This window comes from Harpia harpyja, chromosome 7, assembly GCF_026419915.1.
Source record: "Harpia harpyja isolate bHarHar1 chromosome 7, bHarHar1 primary haplotype, whole genome shotgun sequence".
In the NCBI taxonomy this organism is placed as follows: domain Eukaryota; kingdom Metazoa; phylum Chordata; class Aves; order Accipitriformes; family Accipitridae; genus Harpia; species Harpia harpyja.
In genome coordinates, this window is record NC_068946.1 from 54526351 (window position 1) to 54545068 (window position 18718).

Consider the following 18718-nt stretch of genomic DNA (forward strand, 5'->3'; position numbering starts at 1 on the left):
TCCTAAATATTGAGCACCATTGTTTCTAAACAGTTATTGTTTTCATAATGGTTCTTTCCACATACAGTGTTGTTGGACACTGTAATCAATGATCAAAGTATTTCTTAATATAAAGTTTTGTTATTGAAATTAGTCAAATCAGGCACAATTTATCAGGTAAGATAATCACATTTTTCATACGCTATCAATTCTAACATTTTCTGTTGAATAACTTGTAAAACTATGTGCATGTTTATTTCAGCACTGTGTGAAGAGGACTGCTGGTATTTGGTTTGAAGAAATCAGGGATGTTAATACATGCTTGAAATAACAGAGCATAGCTCCTTGTGAGCTTTCTCCAAAGGATTTAGCATAACTCAGAACCAGCTGGTCTTCTGTTTTTAAGATATGAAGCAAACCAAAATCACATGTTGCCTCCTGAACCACCTTCTGCAGCTCAGATTCAAAATAGTCTTAACAATTACTCCAAATTATGTCACCTACAGACAGCAGTTCATGCAAGCACAGTACATCTCTAAGTATGTGATTAATACAGTGACATCTCTCTCAAAAGTAGGAATATTGACATATTCAGGCAATAGTCTCAAAAAGAAAATACACCTGATCCCGAGACATGCTGTGTAGATTACTTTGTATTTTGAACTTCTAATGCAAAGACCAAAACAGTGATTATGATCCTGCTATTGACTTTACCATCTATTCTTTTAAACTATCTAAAAAGGTAGAGGTAAAAGTTTGAACAGATCTTTGAGAAACATTAGTTTGACTGGGATACTTTCACTTGAATTTTTAAAGACACATTTTTTAGGAGAAAGATATTAGTGAATAATAGAGTCTGAAGATTAACCTTGCAAAAAATTCTGATTAAAATTATGCCCATTAGGATAAGCCTGTGCCAAGACCAACACTGGAGAGTGCTCTCAGGGGAGCAGTCAGTTGCAAGGGCTGGAACTGTACAAGCTGCCCTTTCACTGCAATGGTGTTCAGATGTGTAGGACATACGTGAAAAATACAGATAGATTTATGGAGGTTGAAGGAATATTATGCTATGCTATTATTTATTCTGCTACAATGCTTTCCCCTTTCTTGTAATACTCCTGACCAGTGCTGTTCACTGGAATGAAAGATGAAGCCAGGGCTTCTAACCATGCTTGCCTTCTTTATATTTACATATTTTAAATAATTATTCCTAAATACTACAACAGGTACTATGAAAAATACCTTTATATTTCTCTGTTATATACTGAAACACAGAGAGCCTTTTCGTAAATTAAAAATGAAGGCTGTGACAAACTGGGAAGAGAATAGGTATTTTCTGAATCTGTCAAGCACCAACAGCATCCAGAATTTGTCCCAAATTCACCTTTTCTATCTTATAGCGATAAGAAGAAAGGAAAGCTGTTTGACACATGAGATACCTGGATCAATATCAGAAAGCATGATTCATGAGAAAAGGTGATGATAAGAATGTGAGAACAGAAGAAAATTCAAGAACATGGGCCAGAACATGCAGAAATACAAGCAAGTGGACAGAAGTGGAGGAGAAGGACCAAGAGCCTAAATAAAGCATTGATGATGGGAAAAAGTCCTCTGGCAAGCAGCAATCATCACACTATTAAGGAAAGGCAATACTGACAGAGCTCCACTGTTTGAATTCATATGCCGCCTCTGGCTACCCATTCACAGACAGGCAATATATAGTGTATATACACCAAGTATATACCAAGTATAACAGTACATGTCACAATGGCTGGCATTGTTCACCAATGGAATAGGGTAAAATTTCATTAAACAAAAATTAAAATTTTATATTGAAATCAACAAAATCCAGTAACTGTTGTGCCTGACAGTTTGAACTAACGGTCAGTATGAATTCTTAGTAATTGTCCTGTTCTATCTCTTTCAATGCTCTTAGGCTCCACTACAAATTGTGTGGTTATAAAACATGGTTTCAGAAGTTTTCAGCTGAGGGCTTTTCTACAACAGGAAAACACAAGCAACCACCATGCTTTTACACAAAGAATTCAGCTCAAGTCAAGATAGATTTCAACTTTGACACAAAAAGCAGAGAAACAGATTAGCTGGCAGCTTTTTAAGCAGTTGGCAGGGAATAACTATAAATTCACTTCTCCCCCTGGCTTAAAAAGAAATTTGCTACACTTATTACTGGAAAGAGACTCATACAGGAGATTGTTCCAATCAGAACATTATATGGTACAGCAGCATTTGAGTTCAGAGTTTCAGAAATATTTGTACTGAGATTTCAAAGTCATGTGAACACTACCTTATTTTCTAATTATTCCTTTGATACTTAGCATCGAGTTGTTTCAAAAGATATAAACTTAGTTCCCCACATTTACTCAGTCTCTTCAGAAGTTTCACCTTTCTAATTCTTACTAAAATTTTTTTCACCAAAGACAAAACATTGTCTGGTACACAGACACAGAAGTGTGATTTTCAGTTTCTCACTGCAAGACATGATGCAGAATTGTTCAATTTTAACTTCACAGATTGTAAGGTGCGTGAATACAACATCTATACCTCCAATGAAAAAAACATGAACAGAAAGACGTACTGAACTACTAATCTGCCTTACACTGCCAAGGTCACAGAGGGCACACCAGGTCAATGCATTAAGTCCTGAGTGCTAGTAATAGCTGCTCTTCCTTTAAGATGTCACTTTGCATTTGTCTAGAGAAATCAAGAAAGGAGTTAAATACGCTGTAATGTAGGTGACAGGCAGAGTATGCAATTTTTAATCAGTAAATTGGTTTACAGAAGCAAACTTTCTGTTAAACTGGCTTTCAACACTAGAGCAACATACAATAAATACACTTTTAACAGAGAATGATTCTATTAATAAAGAACTTACCTCATGTAGGACCGTCCTTTTTTTTTTTTTCCTGAATTCAGATGTGTAGGTGATCCATGTCTTGGGCTTCATCTCAGATACAAAGTTGTAAAACACTACAACTGCAGTTAAACAATGAAGGTAAGAGACAGGCTAACTCATACAGTCACATTAAGATGTCCAGACCAGGCAACCCAACCCCTTCTGTAATTTTCAAAAGTAGACAATGGGAGTGCTTATGCCCCTTTTTCCTATGAACATTCAATATTGTTTGGACATCTAAATCTTTCTTGGGCTCCATTAAATCACAAAATTATCAGAAGGCCTCAAAATATATCTTAATAAGGTAAAGGGTTTTTGTGGTTTGCTTTTTTTTAAATCATCATTGTTGTGCAATGTGGCAAAATGTCAGAATTCCCAGCATTTCTTTCGAAGTACTTTCTTCATGGAAATGTACATAAGAGGTGAAAGAATGGAAAGAACTGTAGTATCTCTGGTCACTGTATAACCTAAAGGCCTCAGTAGTGGACATTTTGACTATAACCAGATGGCTGCAGGCTGCCAAACTATTCACATCTTCAGCACAAATAATATTTTAGTAACTCTTGCTTTTCTCAGCAGCACTACACAGATTAGTCTGTGCCCCCTACTTTTGTCAAGTGTCTAAACCAAGGCTACACAGTGGTTTCCAATCTTTTAGAAGTAAACCTTATAGTCATTACCTTCTGCCCTTCATAACTCATCCCCACTGCCAGACCACCACCTCCTTCACTATTTCAAGCCTTTTGCCCACTTGATTACAAACCTTAGAATGGACAAAATTTTACTAGTAGAAAAGTACTTAATTAAGTCATCATCTTAGTCTACTTGTATGGAAATACAGCACAGTGATGTAAGGCCTCAAAAAAGAGCCATACAGCTTTAAAACCACAGAATCTTTTTTATTAACTCAGACCACAGCACAAGCATTTTATGACAGTTGTAACAGCCTATTAAACAATACTATAAGATATGAAAAGTTCGTTGAGTCCAACATGCACAGGCAGACCTACAAAGAAGTCAATGCTCTAATGTGCTAATGCCTTGTCCCTTCTGGTGTGCACTGCAGCCCTGGGTTACATACTATCAACAGTTCTGCAGTGTTTCACAACTACCCGACTCTCTGCCCAAGAGCTGCTGCCTAACCAGAGCCATAACTCCTCCACTATCTGCTCTTCCCTCCCACGCTCCAAGCCATGCAGAAACATCAACTGCTGTTCCTGTCCAAAAAACACACAGCACTCGGCTTTGCTTTTGGGCATGATTAGCTGGTTCTGCACTGCAGTCGACTACTGGCTGCCTTCTTGTCATGCCTGCAGTCCAGACCTCTCCATTGCACCCAAATTCCTAGCTCCCAGATCCCTCTCCCACTTCCCCACTCTCCATTTCCCATATTTTTCAAGCTCTTTCTGTGTTTCCAGAATCTACATTGGCCAGAACTTGCCTGCAAGTTTGGTCACTTTTGGAGTAAAATTATATTCATAAACATAACTGTTTGTGAGGTCGTATCACTTCAGTTCGTAATATCCTACCTTGTAGAGCTATTCATTGTAGAAGACAAATTCTGTATGAGAACCTTGATTATCAAATACTGCTTCCATGTTGTAGAAGCCAGCACAAGTCACAGCCTTCTGTGGAAGGCTGTAAATCATCCCACTTCAACAGCTATTTGAGAGGCACTGAATAATTTTTCTGATTGCCCACATGTCTCCCACAGAAAATACTGGGGAGTAAAGGTGATTAGCATTCCAGTTAATAGAGCCCAAAGCTATAAATAATAAATCCATTATGACTTTTAATTAAAAACCCCCAAACTAGTCAGACAAAATTCACCCCATATAATAAAATAAATCTATAATATCAGTAATAATTAGCAATGTATCCTGTAGGATTAAAAATAATTAAAATAATTACATTTTGCAGTATTTTTAAATAGGTAATAGACTGCTTCAAAGAAGCTAATAAAATTATATTCAGGACCTGTAGGCTACTGTCCTGGCAGGATATACTTTAAGTATAGTCTAAAACAATGAATTTACAAGTAATTAAGAAGTATCAGGCACTGGATAATTATTTTTAATGATCTTGCCTTCCTTCTTGAAGATAACAAAGATTTGGGGCCCCTTTTAGCAAAATTTCATAACAGTCAAACTTAGTGTGTTGCCCACTGTTCACAACATCCAACGAGCAAACAGGTTACCAATGCATTCCAAGACAGCTAACAACTGTGATTACAGGGGTATACAACAGCATACGCACGTATGAAGCCCAAAATTCTTATGTAGGCACCAAAATAAATAGCCAGTTGTCACGGGTGATGGGAACAGGCTTTACTGGCAATGGACAAAGTAGTTGCTAATAATCTGGAGATTTTTTTCTGGGGCAGCTTACATGAAAAAGGGTGGTGAGTAAAGAAGAGCAAAGCAGTTAAGAAGCCAATGCAGACCAAACAGGGAAAACTACGTGTGACACTGTAAAGCTACAGGGAATTTAGAGTGGACCTAAGTAGAGGGGAAAAAACCAACCAAACCCATGCTATTTGCATTGCATTATATAAAGACTTAATGGACTTGGTCAAAATTTGACCAAAGAAGGCATCCTCCAAAGCACTACAGGGAAAATTACTCTGCAGTGTAAATTCATTAGTTGATTGGAAGTTTAAGTGATCTTGCTTGTCAGAGGTTTTCTGCTTACAGGCACTACAGAATTTTTGCAGAGAATATGCAAAAGCATGAAGAACATGGAAGAAAGGGAAAGAGAATTATACAATTTCCATGAGGCCTGACAAGTTTAGGCATACAGTTTAAGATTTAAAAAAGCAGTTCTACTATACATAATTGGCTCTTACCCAACAATTTAGCTAAGTAAGATTTATGTAGACTCCTGTTTCTCAAGACAGATATCTAAACTGCACTCCACCCATACTGAATCTGCCAAATTTTTTGGTTCATAAACAACCCCATTTAGAGATGTACGGAGCTTCGGGAAAGAGAAAAGGAAAGCTCCATGCTAAAATCCCCCAGTAGGAAATATCTTCCTGGAAAAGTTATCATATGCAGAGGAGTTTAAGTAGCTTACCAAAATTAAAAGTGTGTATGAAGAACAGAGCAGCATCACATGGACAAACTGAGTTCCCATACTATAAGCCTAGATTAAATTATCACACTTACAAAACAACCTCGTTGTATAGCACAAAAACTCAAACCCCAGAAGCAATGCATTTCTTTGCCCAAAATGAAGATTTCTTTCAAAATTAAATTTGTTTTTAAAAGAGGTCTAGAACTACTAATTTCTAAATTTCAATTAAAAATTACAGAATAACGTAATAGCACTGACAAAACAAGCCAAACAAAAGCTGTGGTAGATTAAATTTCATGCACCTATATATTGAAGATTCAAAATCTAAATTTCCCCCCACAAAAAACTGATGGAACACTTCTGCTTATTCCTCTTTGAACTCTAAAATGAATTTTCAACCTTTGTTGCTATATCCCTCAGGTAATGTTATCAATACCTCCTTCAGAGAAGAGATAACTAATGCATGGTTTTGGGGTTGGGGTTTTTTTAAGTTATTAGCTTAGCTCTTACACCATGACATAAACAGTAAATACCTTGAAAGGATATGAATGAAAATATGGGAGAACGAATTAGAAGCAGAAAGCATTTTATAAGAGAAGGTGATTTAGAAGGCAAGAGCATAAAAAGCAAATAACTGTGGCATCAAATTTAGTATCATATCTTACTATTATGCATAGTGAGAGAAATTTCCATGTTAGATGGTGAAGTATTTAATCATGTAGCCAAGAAGTTTTCCTTTAAACATCTACTATTCCACAGCTATTAAGTCCAGACTACAGTTCTGGAGTCTGCAGTTCCCTCCCTATCAATTAATGAGGGTGGTGGTTCAAGAGAAAAGATGCACAAGAATTCTGATGTCTACTGATGAACAGAAAATCCACTGAGTTATAGCTTTCCAAACAGGGTACTGTATCTTCTTCTTGCTCCCTTCCCTCCTAGGTCAGCTTCCACAGTATGAGATACACTGGAAAAGCTCTCCCTCACACATATGGGCTAGAGAGGTCATAGATGATACTCAATAAAACTTAATGCTGCATCAGTTGATTTTGAAATAAAAATTCTATTGGGTGCTAAGGGATCCACAGAAACAAGGATGGTCTATACTACTTGAAGTTCAACCAAGGTCTTGTGCAAAAAGGTATGCATGGGATTGCAGAGAGAGGGGCTCAAGAGAAGTCAGCAGTTGCAATGAAGTGTTTACTGTCTTTTTAAATACATACTGATGGCATAAAGCATAGTTTTATGGATTTGCCTGCACTGCCACATTACAGACTGTAAGCACAAGCACCGAACCTTGTTTGTCCACATCGCTTAATTCTCCTCTAGATCAGCTTTGAAGCAATCCAACTAGATTTCTCCAAGACAAACCTAGGGCACAACACTGAGCTTCTCTTCAGTCACTGTTGTAAGAGTCAGCGAAGAAAACACTACGTCAGCTGGGGCTCCCTGCACCCAAAACAGTCTATCCACACAGTCCTAGAAGTTTTTTCCTCAATCTCCCCTAAATGTCTTCATACCACAAAGAGAAAATGTAACTTTGGTGGCATGTAATTAAAGCACCATTCTGGTATACTGCAGCAAAGATTGTGTGTTTTCAGACTGTGAACTGAACCCTGCCCCCTCCTCAAAACTGTGTCTTGGGTGTACAGAACTGCCACACGCTGCCCAGAGGAGACGGATGGGATGGGATGGATGTGACCAACCTGTTTTGGAGGTAGCCATCCAAAGCCTTTGCACTATTTGGATTCGGGGCCAGGGACTGCTGCCAAACTTTCTCAAATTCAGCAGTACAGGCATGCCCTATCAGTTCACTCTCAAGTCATGTTTGTTATTCCCTTTGAAGACCTTTCAATTCACTGAAGATTGCTCTAAAAATCTGCACAGGAAATGGGACCAGCAGAAGAACCAGAACTTTGTTTTGTCTGGCAGCTGTATACAGAGGTGTGAATTCTGAGATACTTCTATGTGACTGAGAGCTACATTGCTGAGTGTGGTTAAGCATTCTCGTATGTTTATCAAAATAGCTACGTTCCCTTTCTCATTTAGATTATATGTAATCAGAACATTAGGTGAGATTGTCAGGTGTTATGGACTAATGTGCTGATGACAGGTCAGAAATGCACAGCCATAATTCTTCTCATCAAAAGTAGATAATCACGTCATATAGCTAACCAAGCATCTGAAAGACATAAGCAGGTGGCTCTGACTTACCTGTTTAAGACACTAGTAGAAAACAGAATGCAATTTGATAAATGGGGACTTGCCTGTTCCTGAAGACATTTGTCTCTAAGCAGTGAGCAGACTTGGAAACTTCTTTGATACCATCTTTGCTTGATATCAAAACAACAGATATGCCAAGAATTAAAACCTTCTACTGATGAATAGAAAGTCTCACAGACATATATCATCTTCGCTAACTTTATAACTAAAATGCAACAATCCTTCTATACCCTGGAATGGAAATGAATGCTACGTAAGAGCTCTCCAGTGCCACACAGTTAAAACATCTCCAATCTCAACTGCATTAGAGAAATCCCATCCTACTGGTGTTTCCTGGATATCCATCCAATAACAAGTTCATGGTCTGTGCATCCTTCTAAAGTCCACAGGTACATACAGAGATTGAAAATAAATACAGGTTGTCAATAAACAGAATGCAAAAATGCAGTCATTAAAAGCAAATGTAATGAACTGTTACATCTAGACTATTCCACAAAGACTGGCAATAGGCTGGATTTTCAGCTCTTCAATTACGTGTCCTAGAATAAAAAGTAACCAACATGGAAATGAACACTAAGAAAAAAATCCTACAGAAGATGTTGCAGTTTTAAGGGAGAATGATAAAAACATTTTAAAAAGTAATCAGAGAGAAGGCAAACTGACAGAACAGGATGAAAAAAACCTTCAGCTTAGAAAATTTGCAAAAAGTCAAAAGCAGAGAAAATGACTGAAATGCTTTTGCAGTAGAAAAAAAAATTAAATAAGAACCATTTAGCAAGGTAACGGTGAATAGCAGCTCTGTGAGTTAGCAATTGAGCTTGGCAGTAAAAATAAAAGCTGAAGTGATACACACTTGCATACGCTGAGACTCCAACTGAGGTTTTTCATTACCAGAAAGATGTAAATTAATGACAGGATATTCGTGGAAGAATAATAAAAATTGTAAGTGAACAGAGACAAATGAAAAATCATTAGAACTTTGAAAAGAAACTCAGATACTGACACCACAGTTTAACACAATTATGAATAAATTGGGGGGGAATGAGTACTGCCTACACATGTTTAAATGGTATAAATATTAGTGCTGAAATTGCTGTATTTATCTCAATGGGAGTTTTGCCATTGTCTTTATGGGGGCAATGAGTTGACTTAGAAGTAGGAAGTGAGAAATATAAGATACAATCAGAAACTACCTTCAAGTTAGACCTGTTAAATTTGTCGAAAGTAGGGTATTTTGAAGTGAGAAGCTACGTAAAAGAAGTGATGGAAGCTTCAGCACATGTGGTACTTAAAATAGCCTGAAAAACAGCCTGGAAAACACATAGCAGGTATAGTCCTATACTGTCAATTGAATGAAATGTTCTCAGCAAATTTATGTGGCTTGCAAATTCACCAATACTGCTGCAATAATTTAAAAAGTCAATGGAGAGACTGTCCAGAAACAAAGAAAGTTCATATCCACCAGCACTAATTCTAATAATAATCATAGTCCCATAATAGGCTCTGTGCTTGTGTCAATCCCTATTCTATATTCCTCTGACTCTGAGTCACCATCAGATTCTGTTTCTATATCCTCCTGCTTAACTTGGATGTAGATTGAGCTGGTATTAGACAGCAACACATGGTACAACCTGATGGAAACTCTTAAATGCTTGTTAGTTCTGCAACAGACTTCTGTAAGATCTTAGTCTTTTATTAGGACATGTCTACACATCACAAAAAAGCATGGTGCGTAGCCCTTCAAGTTAATATTGACCAAACTACTGACACAGCTTGAGTTTGGGCCTCTAAAGCAACACAACTGCATCCTCAGAGGGCTGTGTTCAAGCTAACATGCTCTACAAGAAGCTCTTGCTACAAAGGCATGAAGGCATAGCTACCTTGCTTCCACCACAGCTAACTCAAGTGGGACTGAAGTCCTCATCACACCCTACTCTTCAGAACAGATGTGCTCTAATTACTCTTTTTCACCAGAGATACAAAATTAGAATCTGAGATATCTATGATGATGTTTGGTATCACTGAGCTTTCACCCTAAAATTAGCAACAAGGAAACTCATAAAATAGCAGTCTATAAGCTCTAAGCAAATAATTTACAAGTCTCCTCCTCCCACCCAAAAGAGGATGTGTCAGTGTGAGTGGAAGGGAAACAAGCTATCTGCAGAAGCAAACTTGAGGAAAGCAGCAGGTTTTAAGAAGTCTCATGTGCTTAACAGAACACAGAACAAAAGCTGTAACAATTACAATTACAAACATACACAGAACTAAATTCACAAGAAGCTAAACCCTGCAGAGCTATGTTATTACTTTTATAGGTAAAGATGCCAATGTCCTTTCTAAGATGCAAAACAATTTATGTTTCATGTCACTACTGTCATTGGATCAAGTCTGGACATTTCAGGGACTACAGAAAAACAGACAGTAATTGAGCTCAATGCGGGATTTTTATACTTAAAGTAGAATTACATGTACTTACATCACCTCTTCACCTGAACCAGGCTCATATTTACAATCATGGTGTGAAAGACACCCTGCCATCTGTGATTTTTATTGAAAGAAAATACCAAGCCATAAGAAGCAGCTAATACTAACTGCAGCAGCTGTGCACTGTCTCCAAAGAGAATTATGGGACATGCATTGAATGCATGGCATTGCTTTGTAAGGATTTGATTAGATACAGTTTGGTAAGAAAAAATGTTATCCATCAAATAAACAGTCTGCTATTGCAGAAGTTAACTTCTGTATGTACAGCCTAACACATTTTGTTTCATATATTTCAAATGTAGGGTAATTCCAAAAACTGCTTCACTAGTTATAGAAGTAATTAATTCTGTCTATAGAATAGGGAGTGAAGCTAATTACAGACAAAAAGTATCTATAAAATGAATTAAAATTCACAAGAAAACATTACAAAAGGCAGCTGACCATTTATTTTTAATGCTTTGAGGAGCATCTACTCTTGAAATGAAGAGCAGAACAGCATCTAGCAAAAATTTCTCTTTTGAAGAATATAATTTTTAAAAGGGAAATACACAGTATAACTGCATTTAAGATGTTATCCTACAAGTTCTCAAGCTACTGCTGACACATATGGTACAAATTCTGCTGTCTTTGAAGTCATAAGCTGACTTGACAGTGGAAGTATACAGAGCATTTAATTAATTTTTAGCTCTACCTGCGTAAAATACTAGAAAATACTGGTTACTGCTGACTTTTGTTAATTATTTATATCTATTTAAGGTGTTTTAACAGAAAATAAATAAATAATTGCGTCACTGGAATAAAACTCTCATCTACTATAAGCACTACACTTAACTCCTACACAACTGCTGCAAGTGTATATTAGGAAAAACTATGTTACGCCCCTTACGATATAGTTGAAAACTCAGCCCCGTTTATTTAAGAGCTGTCAGTGACACAATCTGCAAATTCTGACTTTCCATAATCTACAAAACCTTTTTGATGTAATATTTCATGCACCTGTAAAACAATGAAAGAACACAAAATAACATGCATGCATTTTCACTGCTTTCATTGAGTTCTACTATCCTCATTTTTTTCTGTTAATAAAGTGAGAAGAGTATTCTGCGAGATTGATTCTCCAAGTTTTTGAGAACTGTCCTGTTCTAAGAGACAGATCACAACTTGTAAGAATCAAGGATGCAGAGCTTTGTTGCTTTGTGTAATCACAATATAGAAGGGAAGAATAACAATAATTCTCATTTACACATGCAACCATAATTTTTTGGTACATGAGAATGCGTGATGCTTACAAATTATCTTGAATGGCAATTTTTGCTCACGTGACAATTTTCTAAAATTTAGGAATAAACAAATATGAGAAAACAACATGCAATAAACAAGTGACCGTTCTTTTATTACAAAGATTTTATACATCAGTGGCTTGAAATAATATGGACACTATTTCCATCCACTTAAAAATAACTCATAGTGCAGTATTTTCTTGCTACTGTTGGGGGTGGGAGCAAAAATAGCTTTCCAAAAGAATATTTGGCATAGGAACAGCGTGCTATATTTTTTTAAATAAAAGATCTCATGACACCCAGGCATTTGCAACTCAAGAACATGAAAAATCAGCTGGAACTCTCACACCAGTGAGCATAACAAAATGCACCTTATATTCCCCCAAATTCTTGATATGCAAAGAAGCATATTATAATGATGTGGGATTATAAATATTAAACATACTGCAACAAGTTGATTTACAGTAGCAAATAAAAACATACTATCAGGCAGTTAACATACTATTAAGAGTAGTGTTTACTACCATGAGGCATCCATCAGTGTAAATAAGCTTCTTCCATTAGCTCTTTATTGGGACCTGCCAGTGCACTTCTACTTCGAGCTCTCTTAACTGAAGGATATTGTTTAGATCCTCAGCTGGTGCAAAATAAAAGAACTCACCCACAATATTTCTTTACAGCAAAGTCATAGCACTAGAAGGAAAACAAACTGTACTGGCATTAGTTTATTAGTTGATGATCAATCCTGACTGAAGTGCTTTCTGCTACACTTCATTCTTACCCTAGGACTGGATTCTTCCCAAGTATGCGAGCAAATCACTGTTGAGCCCTCTGATACACCATAAAGCTAAAAATGTTGTCTTGGGTTATCAAAATGACACAAACTAGCACAATGAAGCACAGTAAACAGCTGGTCACATGGTTACACACAGCAACCCAGGAGGTCATTCTGTAAGGACAGTGTGAGCTTAAAAAAGATCTAGAAAGAAATAGGAAACTGAACCAATAACCAAAATGCTACTATGAGCTCATCCTTCATTTTAAGAGATACTGTAGTAGCAGTAAAGAGAATATTAGGACTATTTTGGCTTCAGCTATGCACGGATGATTGGTTAGCTGTCTACAGGGAAATACTGTTCTTTAAAAACAACCACACAGCTTTTGAAGTGAAACTGTATCATGGTAAGCAAATAACAGCACTCATTCAGGACCCCAGTTTCAGACAGTTAACATGACCATCTACCGAAAATCTTACCTGGAACTCACTGCAATGAAAACACAGAAAGATTTCAAAAACTGTAAAAAAGCAGCGATGTTCATAGTTCCTCAGTCTCCCCCATATACACACACACACACACTATTTGTCATTTAAAATTATCATCAGCTAATTTTTCACCAAAGTAGTGCATTTAACAGCTACATTTTATTACAAAAACTGGTAAGTATTTTATTTGTACCTATGCTGTGAACTGTACCTTAAGCTGGGCTTGGTGTAGCTCAGCAGTATGGAGCTAGGAAGGAGAACTTACACCTCCATTGCTGTATCTCCCTTTCCCTGGTCAAGGCGAATCCCACCATAACACTGACTCAAGTGTACTGTAATGTATGCGAGTTACACAAAATATTTATTACACTTTTATGCAGGGATCCATGGGATATGGACCCTCTATCCTCCTTTCACTTCTTCTGTGTCCAGGATCGATGGAGGTACAGAACTTGTGTCCAAGTCCCTCACTCAGGAACTCCTTTCACACTTTGACAAATCATCCTGCAAAGACGACTTGAATAGCACTGCATCAGTAAAGCATTATTTTTATTGTTGTATTATCTGTTCCCAAGTTCTAGCTATAAACCCAGAAAGGACTGGCCAATTTAAAATGAAATAAAACAAACCATCCACAACATCAAATGTTCGATGCAAAGCCTAAACTTGGGAATTGCAGCAAAGTTGCTCAGTCAGTTTCTCACATTTATGACAATATTTACGAATGCAAGGGAACACCACCTGCATTTTAATTATTTCATATTCCTCCTCCTACGCTAGATTTCTGTAGGGCAACAGTTTCCACATCTGATCTCAACTATTCATATAAAAGTCTTCTCACTTTGTTTCATACCTCCATTGCTACAAAATACCTTGTAACTTGAAAGCCCTTTTTTCTTCAAAATCACCCTTAAAACCCACTTCTGTCTATGATGCCCAGAAGAAACTGCCAGTTGATAATGCTTAGCTAGCTCAGAGGATGGGGGCTTTTCAGCTCTACCAAGTTAATGGGATTTTTGTACTACACAAAGGAAAACTGCCAGTATCATGATCTAGTTTTGTATGAGGAAGTGTAGAAAAATGAAATATCCCAATGGATCTCAGAGAATCCTGCTTCTGGCAACCTGTCACTTTTTTTTTTTTTTTTTTTTTACCACACTGCCAATAGATTATAGATACTATCAATTATAGAACAGGGTCCATATGGCTAAAGTTTGTCCTATTTTGTAATTGAGACCTCAGAAAATATTCATAGCTGCATGGCCATGACTAGAGTTTTTGTTGACTATAATGGGATTTCCAAACTCTGCACATTTAGGAAATCTAAATGCGAGTACCTGCCATACTGCTACTAACTCAGTACGTTATAAGGAATGTCACAACGATAAGCACACTTTCCTTGAATCTGCAAATCCTACAGTCATGGGTTTACGAGACAATTTGAGATGAAAAGAGAGTTTGTGTTTTCAAAGCCATTTTTTTTCCAAAGTAAATAGCTCAGGAAACAAGGAAAAAAAAAAATTAAAATATTTGGTCATTAATACAAGGTAAATTTCTTTCAGCCACGCTCAACGCACAGTGGATTGGCATGCACTACACATATTGAGTGCCGCTCCTCTTCACTGATATTTCCTGTGCCAACAGTGACACTGTTTCATGGTGGAAAAGGTACAGGACAGCCTCGTCTGCTGTGAGACCCTGACATAACCTCCCCCCCCCCCCCGCCCTTAATTTAAACTGCGAACTCTTTCTACAGACATAGTCTTTCAAATGTCTGTGATATCTAACACAAAATGAAACCCAAGATCAAATGACACTTTTGTGAAGTACTCAACAGGCAGCAGCTTCTGTACAAGTACTTCAATTTTCCCTTTGCAGACCTTTCTTTCCCAGCGAAGGTGGAAAACTGATTAATTTCTACAGTAACCATGAAAAATGTTCTTATGGAAGGTTAACTCTATCAAAACACAAAAAGCCATGATAAAGAGAAAAACGTTGTTACATGGTTATGATGGCAGAATTTATCTGCCATTTTCTAAGGATTACTGACAGATGTAGAGTTGTACAGTACTCTTATTTAAGTCTAATGGAAGAAAAAAAATGATGCTGGGGCCTTAATTTTTCTTCCTATGAGACAGGTCTGACTTCATATTCTATTCTCAACCCTTATTTAATAATTCAGAATAATTATATTATTAAATAATAATTCATAATAATTATGCTAATTCTCAATGAGTCAAAGACATTTTCTTATTTAACTATTTGCATCCTAGTACGTATCAATTTTAGTGGCCCTAAATTCCTCATTAAAAAAAGCTAGACAGAATCTGCAAGGAAGAGAATATATGTTACATCAATTGATATAATTCAGACAAAAGAGACAGATGTTGGTAACAAAGCCCTTCCTCAGGTCTGGAGAAAAACTGCCATAGAACTTTTTCTATAGCTCAAAGTGTATTTTTCTGATTTATGGCATTCAAGATGAGATTTTTAAGTTCAACAGTCTGAAAGTTGACAAATTCTGACAAATTACTTATCAGGTATGACACCATATGTTGTAAAATGATAAAAGTGGAGGTCTAAAATAATATCTCACCCTGATTAGTAAAGTACTGCATGTATGCGAACCACTAACAAGTACGCACTACAGGCAGATGTAACAGGTCCTGTGCTAAGATGATTGCAAGTAAAGAAAAACGTGGACAGCTAGTAAAAGTGAAATTCAGGTCTCCCACCTCTCAATTCAAAACTATATCAAGGGAACTGTATTAATTAGGTAGACACAGCAGCCAAAAAATACTTGGTAGGGAAGAGCAGAATCTACTGCAGTTCTGTTTATAGCAAATTCTGGACAAAACTTCCCATTTCAAGACCTCATGAGAAAGACAGTGGTCCACTATTCCAACTACAGGATCTGGAATTTTCTTCACAGCGTTAGAATAACGAAACTTAGTTTCTTGCCTAGAAGCAAAGAAGGGCATTTTTAGTCTGGCTAATCCTTTGATGCAACTCTGTTTAAAAAAAACAGCAGGCTATTCAATTAATTAGGATTGGCAGCAAAAGCTGTAGCGTAAGCCTAAAGATGTATCAAAAACTCAGCTCAAAAGCAGGCTTTTTAATCCTGATTTACAGGATTTCTTCAGGCACAAAGCTTTGATCATTTTTCTAATATCACAAAAAATTGAGAGGTCTTGTGAAATATATGTGATAGATTATGCGGGCTATATATCAACATAGCAAACATGAGTTCGGCCACCACCTCTAACCTACAAGACTGCTTGCTATCACACACACTCAGACACAAGAAAGAAATCAGTACATATACAAACACTATGCAAATGTTTCCACCAACCCATCATTAGCCTGAAGGATGGCCATCTCAACAACAGAGGCACTATCAAAATCAATATAGAAATACTAAATTTTCCACAATTTTTAAAACACACACTGACAAACTTTATATAATATTTAGGGATAATACCCTTTGAATAGTAAATGGGGGCTCTAAAGAGCTTAGGAATTCCTAAATTCTCACCAACTAAGCGATACCAGATTTCAGCATTAATACACATATCAAGAAAATACGCCAGTAATTTGAAATACAGCAAAACCTCAGTTTGAACTGTCATGGACTATTACAAAAGTGCTGCACTCAATGCCAAAGGTGGCTGCATTTCAGCAACGAGAGAGCGAGTCATAGTTTGTAGAATCGGAAAAACTCTTGGGATGAAAAGTACTGTACAAGGCATTCATATTATCACTAGTGCTCCACTACTGAAATTGGCCATATGCATGAAAACACTCCCACTTACTGAAAAAACAAAGCATGATTGTGAAGTGTTTGGCTATACATCCTATATCTACTTACACCTGTTATCTTTGTTATTTTTGGCAACAGTGGTGGAGTCGTCCAGTTTAAGTGCAGATTTCACTACCGCTACAGCATACTATTCAACCCGTTGGCAAATTCAATCAAGTGGCGTTCTCCATGCTTGGTGTCACAGACAGTGAAGTGCATACAAAAGAAAACATGAAAATTGGAGGGGTGAGCCCTTGTTATGACACTCCCTCCTAGGAAGATGTGCAACTGTAAAGGAAGTAAACAACGGGATGAATTCTGCAGCGCACCCATGCTATTTGTATTCTCTGATCTCCCCCAATTCTGCTGCTACTTTGGAGTCGTATCCCTTTGGCTATGTTTGAGTAGGCAAAGAACAGCTTAAATGGAGAATAAAAACACTGAGCTGCAGACCAAGGATTTTTGCGTAGATTTTTATAATATGGACTGGTATCAACAAAATTCAATTTTTTTAATGGTTCTAGTGACGCAAGCAAAGATAAAACCTAAAATGATTATGTCCCTGACGGACAACCATTTGGGTCTCAATAATGTTCATCTAACACAATATTCTGTCTCTGGGTGTCACCAAGGCCCATAACACCTCTGTCTCCTGCAATCAGCCATTTAGGATCTTCCTGAACAGGAGTTTGTACCCTGAACCATTGTTTTGTGTGTGTCTTTAGGTTTTTTGTTTCACTTCAATAGCCACTGATGGTGATTTAAAAATCTATTCATGCTTTTGGCCTCCACAATCTCCTGTAGTAGCTCATTCCAAAATTTAATTCTCTGCTATTTAAGAACATGTTTGTATACTTCCTCTTTCTTGTATTATGAAAAATGATGAAAAATTATGTTCTGTGCACCTTTCCCACACTATGCATGAATTCATAGGCCCCCTCCATAACTCTACATTTAGCGTTCTCTTTGCAAAAAGTGGAAAAATCCTAAACAATTCAATCTCTCTTCACAGAGCAGTTGTTTCATAATTTTGATCACTGTATCTCCTCACTGCACCTTCTCAAGTTACTGTCTAATCTTTGTAAGATCACAGTGCTGTTTTAAATAAACCATTGTTTTGCTAGTCACAGTTAAAAATCACAGTTACAGTTAAAAAACAAATCATAATCACAGTTTAAAAAGTTAAAAGTTCTCTCATTCAAAAATATAGGGAAAAATGATCACTCACAAGTGACTAACAGCACTATATCACTTACATGTGATATAAATGAAAATGAAAATCTTAAAATGAAAAATCATAATTAACGTTGAGCAGAAAATACATTTCTTAACCTATACAAAGTTTTCAACTTTAAATTTGCGGCAGTCAACCCTGCCATGAAACTTCCCTGTTACCCCCAAGTCAGCATTGGAGCATTGTGACTGGAAGCTGATGATTTCTTTGTAGCTACCAAGCAGGTTTTTTACTGCATGACAGAAATAAAGTAAAAATACTGTTCTGGCTGCCTCATAATTCTCTTCTCTAGTCCTCTCGGAGTACCCAAGTGGAGCAGAATGACAACTCCTACCACCATCACCACAGAGGAGCACAGAATCTAACAGTTATAAAAAGACAGATTCCGTCTAGCACACAGAGACTGCATGAGAATGATGCTGACCATATCTGTAATTAGAGAAAAGCAGCAGCTATACACAGGTAAACC